The following is a 17,717-nucleotide window of genomic DNA, read 5'->3' on the forward strand; positions in this document are numbered from 1 at the left end:
GCAGAACAATTTATCATTTAGTCTTTCCTGTCCATGAAGGAAAATCTAAGACTATCATAGTTATTCATATACACATTTTCACGCTGTATGAGAAAACATTTCCACGCAATTCTTGTTGACATAATCCAAAATATAATAATAGTAATGATAATAACTTTGTACAATAGATACAAGAATACAGATCTAGTAATGAGAAATTAGAGTTTTTTTGGTTTTTGTTTTTATTTTTTGCTGAAATGAGTCTCAAAATTAGATCAGTAAAATAATTGCAAATGCCCATCTGTAAAAGCCATTCATAGCTAGTAGGCCATAAACAGGCAGCAAGATGCTTTGGCTGGTCCATTACTTTTCTAATTTTATTTGGTGAAATTTTGAAATATTTCTAACAGTTTCTAGTTCTTGCAGTCTCTGGAGCATACATAGGGATATATGAACAGTGCAAGGGCAGAATGTGAAACCAGAAAATATTTTCCGTCTTCATTTATCAATAGGTTATGAAATGTCTAATTATGAATTGAGATCTTTCACCCATTATAGTCTTAAAATTTCCTGGACCAGGTCTAAACTGAAGAATACAAACGAAATACAGAACAAAATAGGTGATTGCAAGGATTAAAGGCAGGACTCTCCACACTCTCATGTATTTGGACCTGGACAATTATGGGATAAATTCTTGAATGTAAATTTCCTTGGAAAAAGAATATATTTTGTAAAGACTTCTTTTTATTAAGGATTTTTAGAAATTTCAAAATTAACCTCCATATAGATTGTATGAATTTTAACAAAGGTTAAAGGACATTGATTGTTTGAACTCTTATCAACACTGATTGTTATCAAACATTTTAACCTTTGACATCCAATAGATGAAAAGTGGTTTTCCTTATAACATGCATTGAATAAGGAGTAAAATATTTTTCTGCCATGGTATTTGTATATCTCTTCTGTAAAACATATTGTTCCTTTGCACATTTTATTAAAAAATGTGGGTTCATTTTACCTTGTAGAATTTACAACCTGATGAATAAATACTGAAGTAACTATATTGAAAGACTGTATTCCTAGAATTCCCAAGAAACCTTTCAGGGAAGAGAAGGGAAGGGGAGGGGAAGGGAGGGAAGGGGAGAGGAGGGGAGGGAAGGGGAGAGGAGGGGAGGGGAGGGGAGGGGAGGGAAGTTCTCCCTCCCCCCCCCATGTCTTAGCAGGAGTGTTTTCATTCAAAGAATGGGGTTTTTTCCTGCTGATTTTTTTATTAACTTGGGGCAAGATTTGATTCTTCCCACTCTTGCTTTTGGCTTTGGGATGAGGGAGCTATAATATATAAACCTTTCTTATTCATTAGGGGTCCCTCTTCTAAATATTCAATTTACAAAGAATAGCTTGCACCATTTCTTTCTACCTTTCTTTTAGCATCTCTATGTATAATATTTAAAACTGTTCTTAGCCCAATGCCAAAATCCAGCAACTATTTTTTAGGTCCATATATAGATTGGCCATCAAAGTCTAGGAATCACTGAAGAAACAGCATTAGAACAAAATTCTTGGAGGAATTCACTCATACACAGTCACTGAAATGATAATCTGAAAATGGTCTTGAAGTCAAATTTTGATTCAAGAAGTCAAACTGAGAATGGATGGTATGATGAGGTACTGATAAATACCTCTACCACATAGTCTGAGTTTCTGTGTTGTTTAGGTGACAACTTTCAAAAGAATAGAGGACTGGAGCAGAGAACAGTGACTGTACTAATACTGTGTGCAAGGCCGAGGCTACCATAGTCATGACCAGTTGAGAAAGTCTCTTTGTAGTAGACACTTTTTTTTAAATATGAGTCTAACGAGTACACCAATAAGCTTTATAGTATGAAGTGATAAGATAATTTAGCAGGATTATAGGATATCAGGTCCATATACATATTACTTGAATTAAACACACAGGAAACAATTAATTGGTAATGGAAATAAGAATGATATTCCCATTGAGTTTACAAACATACCACACTTAGGAAATACTTAAGGCTGGTCACTGCCTAGACATCCTTGAAGATTGGGAAATTGATTAAACTAGAGGAAGTATAGCAACAGACACAATGGAATTTAAGAAGGATTATGAATACTGAATCTCTATATAATTGTCTTCTTAGTTGCTAGGGTATTAGAACTGCTACAAGGAAATAATTGAAATGGTGGAACTGTAACCCATAGCATCCTTTGAAATTGGTTCTAGAAATACTTGTTACTTGTAATTTGAAAGCTATCACCTTTTTGTATATATGTTATATTTCACAATAAGGAAATAACTGAAACTATGGTAGTGTAGCTCATAACAACTTTGAACATTTCCTATATAACTACTGTTAAATCATACTTTGAAAGAGATTACCTTTTTGCATTTATATTTCATAATAAGGAAATAACTGAAACTGTTAAATTGCAACCCATAATATTCTTTGAAATTTGCTCTCTAACCACTTGTTAAAATGCACTTGAAAAGTTATTACTTCTATGTATATATGATATATTCTACAATAAAAATAATATTAAACATTAAAAAAATCAAAGGACATATATCTAAAGCAATTTCCAGATGAGTAATATATTTTGACTACCCACATTATCTTACATCAAGACTAATATAAAAGTACAAAATTAAGATGGAGTGTCTTCCAGCATGAGGATAAACTTAGATTAATGAAGCGGAAAAGCAAGCATATATATAAACCCACACATATATGGTCAATTGAATTTAGAAAAAGGTAACAAAGTAATAGAAAGGAAAATGAAAAGCATTTCCAGCTAATGTTCTCATGATAATTGGCTATTCATAAAGGAAAAGGAGATTTCTTTTTCATCCTGTATAAAATGATTATCAAAGTTAAGCAATGGACCTAAAGTTCAACCTAAAAAAAAGTAAAGGCTTTAGGAAGAAACCAATAAAATATCTTTGTGAATTGAGGATACAGTAAAATTTCTTCTTCAAAGGTTCTAGGAAGAAAACAATAAAATATCTTTGTGAACTGAGGATATGGGAACATTTCTTCTTCAATACACAGAACACAATAAGAATGCTATGTTATTTAAAATTGGGACTTCACCTAATGTATACTGTATAGAAAATGAATAAGCAAGAATGCCACAGATTGGGAGATCATGCACAATATATAAACAGACAAGTCTTGACTCTAAATTGCAAAAATATACATTACAACTTCGTAATAAAATTACAAAAAATACATTTAAAAACTCTGGAATTCTTGGTCAGACATTTCATAAAGAAGCAAACTACAGAGACATATAAAATATGGATAATTAAAAAAAGCATCTTGGTGACTGAAAAAAATATGAACAATTCTTATTTTATTATTCCATTTTATGATGTTGTAGAAGAGGGAAAAAAAATAAAAGAGAGGGTTTCCTTTGTGGAGGTGGGGTTAACAGATATTGCCTGAGAAGGGACATGAGGAGGGAACGGAGAGAAGAGAAGAAAAAGCTCTGCCCCTTGACAGAACTGTGAGGGACACATTCTTATCCATTTGCCAAAAGCACATAAAAGAAATGCCCTTAAGATTTATACCTTTACCTATAAGTAGATGTTTTTACAGAAACAAACAGAAAAATGTATAAATAAATACTGAACATCAGCTCATATCTTTGATTTTCACAGTATTGATATTAATTAATCTGGATACTACTTGGTAATCTGGACTTGAGTAAATGAGAAAAATATAGAGGATAATGGAACATAATTTTCATGCTTTTGGGTAAAGCAGTTACTTATATGGAGAGGGTTGAGACTGGAATGAATCAAGAAAATTTGGATTGCTATTGATCAGTATTTACTGTTTTCATATAGGTAGGTATATACATATGTATATAAACATGATTACATAATACCAATACCATATGAGTGTGTCTGTGTGTGTATGTGAATACATTTCCTAACTCTGTCCACTCAGAGGAACCATCAGCAATGGCACAATACCATCAGTGAAAAAAAAATCTGTCTAGATCTTGTTTCTCAATTACTTTTTTTCACTGTCAGAAACTATGGCTCCTTGGAAAAATGGATACAACAAGAGCTTGGATAGGAAAGTATAAAGTACACTTTGATCAAAATGTTGTGACAGAGACTAAGGAAGTGCTCAAAGTATAATTGGGGATATGTCAAAAGCAACCAAGCTCTAGCTGAAGGGGCAGTCTCTGGCCAAATTCAAGTAATTTGGCCATCACAATAAATACGATCATAAGGTAATATAACACATTGAATAAAATCAGAATCCATGAGACCATATAGATATTAAAGACATAGTAAATAAATAAAGTGTTGATGGGAAAGCACTTCCTTTTAATATAATTCCAAATGATAAAAATAGAAGGAATAATGGATGTTGAAATATATCAACAGACTGATAAATGTATGTGAAATAGGTAAAAGTATGAGGAGGAAATGCTTATTTACAAAGTCTCAAAAAACCACCTCACAGATTGCTTATGAATTACGAAGAGCAAAAGGGTATCTCTACAATGAAGAAATTTGGATGTCATCACATCTACCAAGTGATTTAAATTAAATCATTAATACTGGTATAAATAGGCATCATAGTATTCAGTGTAATGTGAATATTGAAAGAAATCTTATTATTCAAACCAAACCAAACCAAAATAATTTACATGAAACTAATCATCAGGAAGCATCAAGAAATCCTAATAACAGACATTTTAGAAAATAAGATTAAGAAAGAAAATGAAAGGCAGATGAACTCTTGCTGATTAAAGTAGTCTAAAGAGAAATGAAAGTTAAATGCCCTGCATGATCCTGGGTTGCATTATGAACATTAAAAATGTAGTGTGAAAGCATATTTAAATAGTGGTCAAATTTTGGTATAGACTGTGGATGAGGTTATAATCCAATGTGATTATAATTGAATTCTAATTTCTTGAAATTCATTATAATACTGTGTTTAAGGACTAGATTCTCCTCCACCTTCAGAAATACACACTGAAATATTTAAGTGAAAAGAGGTAAATTGTCTCCATTGTAATCATACACTTTCAGAAAATCTATCTATCTATCCTATTATTTAGCCATCTGTCTATTTGTCTATCTATTTACATATAACTATCATCTATTTTTGCCATCCATGCTAAAGCAAAATTGGGGCAAAAAATAAACAATTTGTGAACCTGGGTAAATATCATAAGAGAGATCCTTGTGCTATTTCTTACAAAATGCTATAGGTTGAAAATTATTTTAATGCAAAAAAATTTTAATAATGCATTATTCCTCACAAGATTCTCAATTCACAAAGGGCACTGCTATACACTCACTTCACCAGTCCAGAAATCTAGGCACTTACTTTGAAATTGGCCTTAATTGCACAATCCATATCTACTCGACCACTAAATTGTGGTGATTATCTGTTAAATAACTCTCAAAAATGGTCCTTCCTCTCCATTACTTAATACTTCTTCCCTTTTGTCATCTTTCACTATCATTCACATGAGAAAATACGTCATGCTTTCATCTTGCATTTACTGGTATGCTTTTTTTAAAAAAATTTAATTGTTTTACTGGGATCATTTAAAGTTTATTCTGCTTAACAAACCTGTCATCTTTTTTTACTTTCTCAGATTGTCTTTCTACAGTGAATAAATCCAAAGCTTTGCAGATGGTTAATGAATTGGGAAAAGACACAACACCACAGATAGTTTGGAAAGTCTACCCATAAAATAGAGCAAACGAATTCCAACTCAAAAAGTACACTAGTATAACTGTATATCCAATCTACTCACATTTTAAAGCTACAAACCTCCTCATACAAGCCACCTTTTCTTTGTGTGTACATTTAGAGAGTCTTTTGGAAATGAATTAAAAGCTTTTGACTTCTTCAGTATCTTGGCAAACTGTTGAGAATTCCGAGGAATCTCCATACAACCGGAATGTTTTCTCCTAGGAACAATTTCAAGAGCCTGTTCCCAACTCCCACATTGTTTTTCAGACACAACAAAATATGCATCATTTGGTCTAAGGTGAGGTTTTTGATACCAGATACCCATTGTAAATATTTATCTAATGGAAGGCATTCTGTTTTGCATCAGCTAGAGATCTGCCTTGCTCCATTTTCCAATCAAAAAAAGACCCAATTATACAAATTTTGTTTTGCTTAAAAGTAGTCATAACACTGGGAGAATCTGCAATTAAGTAGATAAAACTGTCTTTTGGAAATAAATCTGCATAAGACTTTTCTGCTGCTTGCCCATTTCTCTCCATAACCTTTAACTAATTCTCTATAATAAGCTCCATCTGATTACAGAAATAAATATGGAAAGGACCAACACTTCCTTTGTTCCATCCTTCACTGTCTAAAAGTTGTGAAATAGTATTCTTCAGTTCTCTCTGTTTCATAAAATTATCATAAGTCATGTCAAAAACTATAGGCTGTTAGAACTACATGGCCTGGGCACCAACGCAGTCCACTGCAATGTTCACATGCCTATCCCAAAGTCATGGAAATAGAAAGCTTTGCTGTTTCTCTTCCTCCTCAGTGGTTTCTGGCAATTTGTTCTTTTTTGCTTCTTCTTTTGCTGCTGCTTTCCTTTCTTTTTTTGTTTACTTAGCTTTTTTCATTTTTCCCTAACATATAAATATTTTTAAACATTTTGTGTTTAATGATTTAGAAGACTATTCCCTAATAGTTTTGAGCTGTTCTTCACTGATGTGTTCTGGTACTTCTCTGCCAAGCAATCTCCACATCTCAGTTAACTCTCTGGGGGAAGCTAGATGATCCTCATCCTTGCTGCTTGAGGATGCTGAAACAACTTCTTCCTGCACACTAGATTTCATTGTAGTTTTCCACCCATCCAATTCTAGCAGTTCGGGAGGTGATGCACTCTCCTTACTAGGATAGAACTCAGCTGGTATTTTGGAAGACTTGTATCTCTGAAGAATTATTGAACATATATGCCTGCTCTTCCCATGAATGGTAATTGGCACCAAAAGTCTTGCAAATGCCTTAAGAAGGTCATAGTAACATTCATTTTGAAGAAAACAGGCAAGCAAGACTCTGGTTTGACTCATCAGGCTTTCTCATGTGTGGGCCTTCTTTGCGCATGTCTCTGAAATGTATCTTGGTATCTCTCCCATCATCCACCCTCACCCTATACGCAAACTGGGAGATCAGAAGAAACCCTGCTTTCCAGTATGTATAGATACCAGATTCCACGGGCACAAAGTTTGGGATCTCTGAGGTCGCAGTTACATGCTGCGATCCGTGCATAGTAACCTCAAAATTAATCCTCTCAGTCCACGGCCCACCTGTCATCCACTGGTAAGTTTCTAATAAGACTTTATTGGAAAGGTTGATCGAGTTGGCATTCTAAAATTAAATTCTATTCTGCTTCTCCATATAATATGTTATTTGTCTTTCTGTGAGCCTTAAAATTCTTGCCATTTCTTCATTCAATAAGTTGGTCATGCATCTGTGTGTGGGTTCTACTTTTATTTATGCTATCACTTTTACTTTTCTTCATGCCTAACTATTTTCATCTGTCAGAAATTAGTTATATGTGTCTTTAAGGAATTCTGGCCCTTTCCTACCCATTTTCTCTGGCCTTCCAACAAGCTTTCATCACAGTTATCACATTGCTATCCCATCCTTCATTCATGCAAGTGTTCGTGACTCCTACCTGTACCTCTTCTGCATGCTCATGACCTACACAGAAAATTACAACCTTAATGATAACATACTACTTGATGATGAAGGACATAATAAACACACTTTATGAACTGTACCAGAATTTCAATGAACATGTTCATTCTTACAATAAAATTATTTACACATTTTTTAGCAAGCACAAGGACATGTGGTAGAAGGGTGTTTCAGACTCCACCAACATAATCACATAATATTCTTATAGTCCAAGAATAAAGATTTACACAATTACATTTGAGCTGTGCTTCCTTCATAGTCATCAAATTGAATTACAAATTTACTTACCCAAACCTAAAATATCAAATAATTAATATAAATATATAACCTACTGACTCTATTCTTTGGGTTAATTGAGATATAGTTTAGATACAATAAAATTAAACCTTTAAAATATACGAATAAGTGGTTCCAGTATATTCACAAAGCTGTGCAGCGTTTAACGTTACCAATTTCCAAAACAGTGGTCACTTTTTTTGTGCTGTCCCAGAGGATCTCTGAACTTCCTGGACTTCCTGCAGCCATTACATGAGATTACTGCATTAAAGCATCGTGATAATATGACTGCATAAGTAATAAACAGCCTTATTAAGATACGTATACACATAAGAGTTGGTGGTAAAACCCTATGAAAATACAAGCGCCCACAAATCAGTGATCTTATTAGGAAAAAATCTACAGGAGCATGCTGAGATGTTTCTTATAAATTAGAGAAAATAATTAAGGTATTTTCATCTATCACCATTGAGAAGGTAAAGAAATTTTAGTAGGTCTCATGGAGTTATAGGAAAGCCTGCTCCACACCTAGGAATTCTTTGACTCAGATAATAACGATACAAAAGTCTGCCAGTTTTATATGTAGACCGGAACATGAAAGGACTTTTAAGCAGGTCTGGGCAAAAAGTCCTAGATATTGAGCCACATGATCATATGGCTCCTAAGATACGTATCATATGGTATTAGACAGACATATTAGTAGTTGGAAAAGATGTCACATGATGGGTATGACATGTCACAATTAGTGAAACGCAATGCATCAGCCTAGGGTCTGGAGTTTTGGCTGAACATCTGCAATGGAGAATTATACACCTTTTGAAATATTACCTCTGGCATGCTACTGGTTCCTGGTAGAGATGAAGAGCCTAATCCTGGAACATAAATTGACTAAACTGGCAAAATTTCCCCCCATGATTTGTAATTCCTTGTAACCTCTAAGTCATAACTCTTGCATAAGATGGAAATGGCTTAAAGATGAAGCACCACCAGGATGGGTGGGCACAGCAATTTGCATGACTAGGCCGTCCTGCTTCCCATGTCATTGATCAATGCTGCACTGGCATTTCTACTCTGTTTCACATTAGGGCCATATAGAAGATCCGTTATGACAAGGTGACAGGAAGAGAACAATCCTAGCCTTATTCCTGTAAGTGTTACCTTGATGAGTGGGTGAGAGTCCAAAATATATCATGACTATACAGAAATGTACTTGGAAAACAGTGGGAAGGGAAAAACTTCCCAATGAGAACTGCTTTCGGAAGGGTAATTGTTCTTCCATTTACAGTGAAAAATTAATTGGTTCCAAGTTAGAGATTCCAAGGGCATGTGGGCAGTGGCAAACATTTGGCCAGGAACTCAGGGATATGGATGTAGAAAAAGAGGAATATCAGTAAAAGGGAGATCTGTGTGGTATGCATATGGATAGGTATATGGTAGTAGAAAAGAAGTGTGAATACTTTCTTATTGCATGTTAATTCCTACCAATGGGTATCCTCTGGGTAAAAGAAGGCATGGAAGTGACAAAATGACTTGAAACCTTGATGTCAGCTATCCTAGGCTATCAATGACATCAGTGCTGGCACATAGGCTCTTGAATAGTGGAACCAACATGGCAAGGATGGAGCCAATGCATGGGGCCCTAGAGCATGAGCTGTAACTTAGCAAGCCTGGCATAGCTTCACTTGCAGGCAAATGCTAAACTGCCAGTCACCGAGATGGACACTGAGCTCCTGAAATGGTACCAGGCTTCACAGAGAAAAAGAGAAGAGAACAATCCTAGCCTTATTCCTGTAAGTGTTACCTTACAGGTAACACTTATCAGGATATCAGTGGTGACAAGTTGGACTACATTGAAATTCTTCTAGCAGTAATGTCCAATTTTCTGACAGTCTAAGTTATTTATTCTGGGACATATTTGCCTTTTATGCCCATTTAACTGCATCCCATTAATTGCTGATGTGTGAGTGTAAAAACATAACACTCTAATTTAGGACTACTCTTGAGTATCACCTAAACTTCAGAAGACTCTGAAGGGTCATCTGGGGCCCCAAGTGAGAGTAAAACAAAATTCATCTTCTCTCCAACCCAATCCACCTTCCTTGTGTTCATTTCACTGATATTATTTTCAGATGCACATGTCTTGGTCCTCATCTCTAAGTCTGAATCCCAGGGAATAAAATTTGTGACAAGTACAAATAATGGAAAAAAAAAACAAAAACAACAACAACAAAAAAGACAAAAAAAACCTGAAACACTGTAATTCTAAAACATATTAATAAAAGCAATGATATGATTTCCTCAATGAAGAAAAAAATGTTGTTGGGGGTATTAGGAAAAAACAGAAAATGAAAACATGGTATTCAGCTCCTGATGGTTTGATTGGGATTCATATTTGACTTTTAATACCTCACAGGTCAGAGAAAACATAGACATTTAATCACTTAGCAAGGGAAGCAAACATTTCTTAGTATTTAGATCTAAAACAGTGGTTATCATATGGCATTTCATGGATGAAGTGTCCTTTATTAAAAGAAAGTGTAACTTAGAATTCACAGTAATATTGTGGTAAGCATTCTGATAAAATAACGGTGTGAAAGTGAGTCATATTTTTCTTCATATGAAAACATATGTGAAAAACACGATTCCCCAGGAGGCGCGGAGGAGTAACCTGCCGGTGTGGGACTTCTCGGGCTGCGGCCACGACTTCATTCCTTCTTACTGCTGAGCAATATTCCATTGTTACTCCTCCAGGAAAGTAGGTAAAAAGCCAGGAACTGCGTGGACTGGACACCACAGAGCAATCTGTCTTTGGGCATACTTCATACAACACTCATGAAAACGTGGAACTGCTGAGATCAGCGAAATCTATAGACTGAGACCAGACACCAGAGACTCTGAGAGCAGCCAGCCCAGCAGAGAGGAGACAGGCATAGAAAAAAAACAACACGAAAAACTCCAAAATAAAAGCAGAGGATTTTTGGAGTTCTGGTGAACACAGAAAGGGGAAGGGCGGAGATCAGGCCTTGAGGCGCATATGCAAATCCCGAAGCAAGGCTGATCTCTCTGCCCTGTGCACCTTTCCTTAATGGCCCTGGTTGCTTTGTCTATTAGCATTTCAATAACCCATTAGATCTCTGAGGAGGGCCGATTTTTTTTTTTTTTTTTAAATCCTTTTTGCTTTTTCTAAAACAATTACTTTAAGAAGCTCAATACAGAAAGCTTCAAAGAATTGAAATTTGGGCACGTCAAGTCAAGAGCAGAACTAAGAGAGTTCTGAGACAAAAGGCAATAATCCAGTGGCTGAGAAAATTCACTAAACAACACAACTTCCCAAGAAAAGGGGGGTGTCCGCTCACAGCCACCATCCTGGTGGACAGGAAACACTCCTGCCCATCGCCAGCCCCATAGCCCAGAGCTGCCCCAGACAACCCAGTGTGACGGAAGTGCTTCAAATAACAGGCACACACCACAAAACTGGGCGTGGACATTAGCCTTCCCTGCAACCTCAGCTGAATGTCCCAGAGCTGGGAAGGGGGAGCAGTGTGAATTAACAGAGCCCCATTCAGCCATCATTTGAGCAGACTGGGAGCCTCCCAACACAGCCCAGCAGCCCAGAACTGCCCTGGGGGGACGGCACTCACCTGTGACATAGCACAGTCATCCCTCAACAGAGGACCCGGGGTGCACAGCCTGGAAGAGGGGCCCACTTGCAAGTCTCAGGAGCCATACGCCAATACCAAAGACTTGTGGGTCAGTGGCAGAGACAAACTGTGGCAGGACTGAACTGAAGGATTAGACTATTGCAGTAGCTTTAAAACTCTAGGATCATCAGGGAGATTTGATTGTTAGGGCCACCCCCCCTCCCCGACTGCCCAGAAACACGCCCCACATACATGGCAGGCAACACCAACTACACACGCAAGCTTGGTACACCAATTGGGCCCCACAAGACTCACTCCCCCACTCACCAAAAAGGCTAAGCAGGGGAGATCTGGCTTGTGGAGAACAGGTGGCTCGTGGACGCCACCTGCTGGTTAGTTAGAGAAAGTGTACTCCACGAAGCTGTAGATCTGATAAATTAGAGATAAGGACTTCAACTAGTCTACAAACCCTAAAAGAACCCTATCAAGTTCAGCAAATGCCACGAGGCCAAAAACAACAGAAAATTATAAAGCATATGAAAAAACCAGACGATATGGATAACCCAAGCCCAAGCACCCAAATCAAAAGACCAGAAGAGACACACCTAAAGCAGCTACTCAAAGAACTAAAGCTGAACAATGAGACCATAGTACGGGATATGAAGGAAATCAAGAAGACCCTAGAAGAGCATAAAGAAGACATTGCAAGACTAAATAAAAAAATGGATGATCTTATGGAAATTAAAGAAACTGTTGACCAAATTAAAAAGATTCTGGACACTCATAGTACAAGACTACAGGAAGTTGAACAACGAATCAGTGACCTGGAAGATGACAGAATGGAAAATGAAAGCATAAAAGAAAGAATGGGGAAAAAAATTGAAAAACTCGAAATGGACCTCAGGGATATGATAGATAATATGAAACGTCCGAATATAAGACTCATTGGTGTCCCAGAAGGGGAAGAAAAGGATAAAGGTCTAGGAAGAGTATTCAAAGAAATTGTTGGGGAAAACTTCCCAAATCTTCTAAACAACATAAATACACAAATCATAAATGCTCAGCGAACTCCAAATAGAATAAATCCAAAAAAACCCACTCCGAGACATATACTGATCACACTGTCAAACATAGAAGAGAAGGAGCAAGTTCTGAAAGCAGCAAGAGAAAAGCAATTCACCACATACAAAGGAAACAGCATAAGACTAAGTAGTGACTACTCAGCAGCCACCATGGAGGCGAGAAGGCAGTGGCACGATATATTTAAAATTCTGAGTGAGAGGAATTTCCAGCCAAGAATACTTTATCCAGCAAAGCTCTCCTTCAAATTTGAGGGAGAGCTTAAATTTTTCACAGACAAAGAAATGCTGAGAGAATTTGCTGGCAGGAGACCTGCCCTACTGGAGATACTAAAGGGAGCCCTACAGACAGAGAAACAAAGACAGGACAGAGAGACTTGGAGAAAGGTTCAGTACTAAAGAGATTCGGTATGGGTACAATAAAGGATATTAATAGAGAGAGGGAAAAATATGGCAAACATAATCCAAAGGATAAGATGGCCGATTCAAGAAATGCCTTCACGGTTTTAACGTTGAATGTAAATGGATTAAACTCCCCAATTAAAAGATATAGATTCGCGGAATGGATCAAAAAAAATGAACCATCAATATGTTGCATACAAGAGACTCATCTTAGACACAGGGACACAAAGAAACTGAAAGTGAAAGGATGGAAAAGAATATTTCATGCAAGCTACAGCCAAAAGAAAGCAGGTGTAGCAATATTAATCTCAGATAAAATAGACTTCAAATGCAGGGATGTTTTGAGAGACAAAGAAGGCCACTACATACTAATAAAAGGGGCAATTCAGCAAGAAGAAATAACAATCGTAAATGTCTATGCACCCAATCAAGGTGCCACAAAATACATGAGAGAAACATTGGCAAAACTAAAGGAAGCAATTGATGTTTCCACAATAATTGTGGGAGACTTCAACACATCACTCTCTCCTATAGATAGATCAACCAGACAGAAGACCAATAAGGAAATTGAAAACCTAAACAATCTGATAAATGAATTAGATTTAACAGACATCTACAGGACATTACATCCCAAATCACCAGGATACACATACTTTTCTAGTGCTCACGGAACTTTCTCCAGAATAGATCATATGCTGGGACATAAAACAAGCCTCAATAAATTTAAAAAGATTGAAATTATTTAAAGCACATTCTCTGACCACAATGGAATACAATTAGAAGTCAATAACCATCAGAGACTTAGAAAATTCACAAATACCTGGAGGTTAAACAACACACTCCTAAACAATCAGTGGTTTAAAGAAGAAATAGCAAGAGAAATTGCTAAATATATAGAGACGAATGAAAATGAGAACACAACATACCAAAACCTATGGGATGCAGCAAAAGCAGTGCTAAGGGGGAAATTTATAGCACTAAACGCATATATTAAAAAGGAAGAAAGAGCCAAAATCAAAGAACTAATGGATCAACTGAAGAAGCTAGAAAATGAACAGTAAACCAATCCTAAACCAAGTAGAAGAAAAGAAATAACAAGGATTAAAGCAGAAATAAATGACATAGAGAACAAAAAAACAATAGAGAGGATAAATATCACCAAAAGTTGGTTCTTTGAGAAGATCAACAAGATTGACAAGCCCCTAGCTAGACTGACAAAATCAAAAAGAGAGAAGACCCATATAAACAAAATAATGAATGAAAAAGGTGACATAACTGCAGATCCTGAAGAAATTAAAAAAACTATAAGAGGATATTATGAACAACTGTATGGCAACAAACTGGATAATGTAGAAGAAATGGACAATTTCCTGGAAACATATGAACAACCTAGACTGACCAGAGAAGAAATAGAAGACCTCAACCAACCCATCACAAGCAAAGAGATCCAATCAGTCATCAAAAATCTTCCCACAAATAAATGCCCAGGGCCAGATGGCTTCACAGGGGAATTCTACCAAACTTTCCAGAAAGAACTGACACCAATCTTACTCAAACTCTTTCAAAACATTGAAAAAAATGGAACACTACCTAACTCATTTTATGAAGCTAACATCAATCTAATACCAAAACCAGGCAAAGATGCTACAAAAAAGGAAAACTACCGGCCAATCTCCCTAATGAATATAGATGCAAAAATCCTCAACAAAATACTTGCAAATCGAATCCAAAGACACATTAAAAAAATCATACACCATGACCAAGTGGGGTTCATTCCAGGCATGCAAGGATGGTTCAACATAAGAAAAACAATCAATGTATTACAACACATTAAAAACTCGAAAGGGAAAAATCAATTGATCATCTCAATAGATGCTGAAAAAGCATTTGACAAAATCCAACATCCCTTTTTGATAAAAACACTTAAAAAGGTAGGAATTGAAGGAAACTTCCTCAACATAATAAAGAGCATATATGAAAAACCCACAGCCAGCATAGTACTCAATGGTGAGAGACTGAAAGCCTTCCCTCTAAGATCAGGAACAAGACAAGGATGCCCGCTGTCACCACTGTTATTCAACATTGTGCTGGAAGTGCTAGCCAGGGCAATCCGGCAAGACAAAGAAATAAAAGGCATCCAAATTGGAAAAGAAGAAGTAAAACTGTCATTGTTTGCAGATGATATGATCTTATATCTAGAAAACCCTGAGAAATCGACGATACACCTACTAGAGCTAATAAACAAATTTAGCAAAGTAGCGGGATACAAGATTAATGCACATAAGTCAGTAATGTTTCTATATGCTAGAAATGAACAAACTGAAGAGACACTCTAGAAAAAGATACCATTTTCAATAGCAACTAAAAAAATCAAGTACCTAGGAATAAACTTAACCAAAGATGTAAAAGACCTATACAAAGAAAACTACATAACTCTACTAAAAGAAATAGAAGGGGACCTTAAAAGATGGAAAAATATTCCATGTTCATGGATAGGAAGGCTTAATATCATTAAGATGTCAATTCTACCCAAACTCATCTACAGATTCAATGCAATCCCAATCAAAATTCCAACAACCTACTTTGCAGACTTGGAAAAGCTAGTTATCAAATTTATTTGGAAAGGGAAGATGCCTCGAATTGCTAAAGACACTCTAAAAAAGAAAAACGAAGTGGGAGGACTTACACTCCCTGACTTTGAAGCTTATTATAAAGCCACAGTTGCCAAAACAGCATGGTACTGGCACAAAGATAGACATATAGATCAATGGAATCGAATTGAGAATTCAGAGATAGACCCTCAGATCTATGGCCGACTGATCTTTGATAAGGCCCCCAAAGTCACCGAACTGAGCCATAATGGTCTTTTCAACAAATGGGGCTGGGAGAGTTGGATATCCATATCCAAAAGAATGAAAGAGGACCCCTACCTCACCCCCTACACAAAAATTAACTCAAAATGGACCAAAGATCTCAATATAAAAGAAAGTACCATAAAACTCCTAGAAGATAATGTAGGAAAACATCTTCAAGACCTTGTATTAGGAGGCCACTTCCTAGACTTTACACCCAAAGCACAAGCAACAAAAGAGAAAATAGATAAATGGGAACTCCTCAAGCTTAGAAGTTTCTGCACCTCAAAGGAATTTCTCAAAAAGGTAAAGAGGCAGCCAACTCAATGGGAAAAAATTTTTGGAAACCATGTATCTGACAAAAGACTGATATCGTGCATATACAAAGAAATCCTACAACTCAATGACAATAGTACAGACAGCCCAATTATAAAATGGGCAAAAGATATGAAAAGACAGTTCTCTGAAGAGGAAATACAAATGGCCAAGAAACACATGAAAAAATGTTCAGCTTCATTAGCTATTAGAGAGATGCAAATTAAGACCACAATGAGATACCATCTAACACCGGTTAGAATGGCTGCCATTAAACAAACAGGAAACTACAAATGCTGGAGGGGATGTGGAGAAATTGGAACTCTTATTCATTGTTGGTGGGACTGTATAATGGTTCAGCCACTCTGGAAGTCAGTCTGGCAGTTCCTTAGAAAACTAGATATAGAGCTACCATTCGATCCAGCGATTGCACTTCTCGGTATATACCCGGAAGATCGGAAAGCAGTGACACGAACAGATATCTGCACGCCAATGTTCATAGCAGCATTATTCACAATTGCCAAGAGATGGAAACAACCCAAATGTCCTTCAACAGATGAGTGGATAAATAAAATGTGGTATATACACACGATGGAATACTACGCGGCAGTAAGAAGGAACGATCTGGTGAAACATATGACAACATGGATGAACCTTGAAGACATAATGCTGAGCGAAATAAGCCAGGCACAAAAAGAGAAATATTATATGCTACCACTAATGTGAACTTTGAAAAATGTAAAACAAATGGTTTATAATGTAGAATGTAGGGGAACTAGCAGTAGAGAGCAATTAAGGAAGGGGGAACAATAATCCAAGAAGAACAGATAAGCTATTTAACGTTCTGGGGATGCCCAGAAATGACTATGGTCTGTTAATTTCTGATGGATGTAGTAGGAACAAGTTCACTGAAATGTTGCTATATTATGTAACTTTCTTGGGGTAAAGTAGGAACATGTTGGAAGTTAAGCAGTTATCTTAGGTTAGTTGTCTTTTTCTTACTCCCTTGCTATGGTCTCTTTGAAATGTTCTTTTATTGTATGTTTGTTTTCTTTTTAACTTTTTTTTTCATACAGTTGATTTGAAAAAAGAAGGGAAAGTTAAAAAAAAAAAAAAAAAAGAAAACATATGTGTACAAATGAATATTTTCTGATATAGCCTACTATGTCAACTACAAAAAACCCAACTGATAATCAAAGTCTAACTTTCAAATCATGTAAGTGCTAATTTTAAATGTAGTAGTGTCATTTTTTATTTTAATAAGTGATTGACAGAAAATAGGTCTAATTGATTTTACACTGTTGAAGACTTATTATTGCCAGGTAGATACATGTTTCTTAATTAATATACATCTATTGATTTTGGAGGAACAAATTAGGATTTATGACTCTTTAATAATATTCAGCAGCCCAATCAAAGATTTATCTAGATGGGTGTGTATTGACC

At 36.2% G+C, this 17,717-nt stretch overlaps 1 pseudogene; it reads right to left on the reverse strand.

Moving 5' to 3' along the window:
• Positions 1–5,811: 5,811 nt before the first annotated feature.
• LOC119537086 lies at positions 5,812–7,035 on the reverse strand (annotated as a pseudogene).
• Between the last annotated feature and the right edge of the window lie 10,682 nt (positions 7,036–17,717).

The sequence above is a fragment of the Choloepus didactylus genome, chromosome 6, assembly GCF_015220235.1.
Source record: "Choloepus didactylus isolate mChoDid1 chromosome 6, mChoDid1.pri, whole genome shotgun sequence".
Classification (NCBI taxonomy): domain Eukaryota; kingdom Metazoa; phylum Chordata; class Mammalia; order Pilosa; family Megalonychidae; genus Choloepus; species Choloepus didactylus.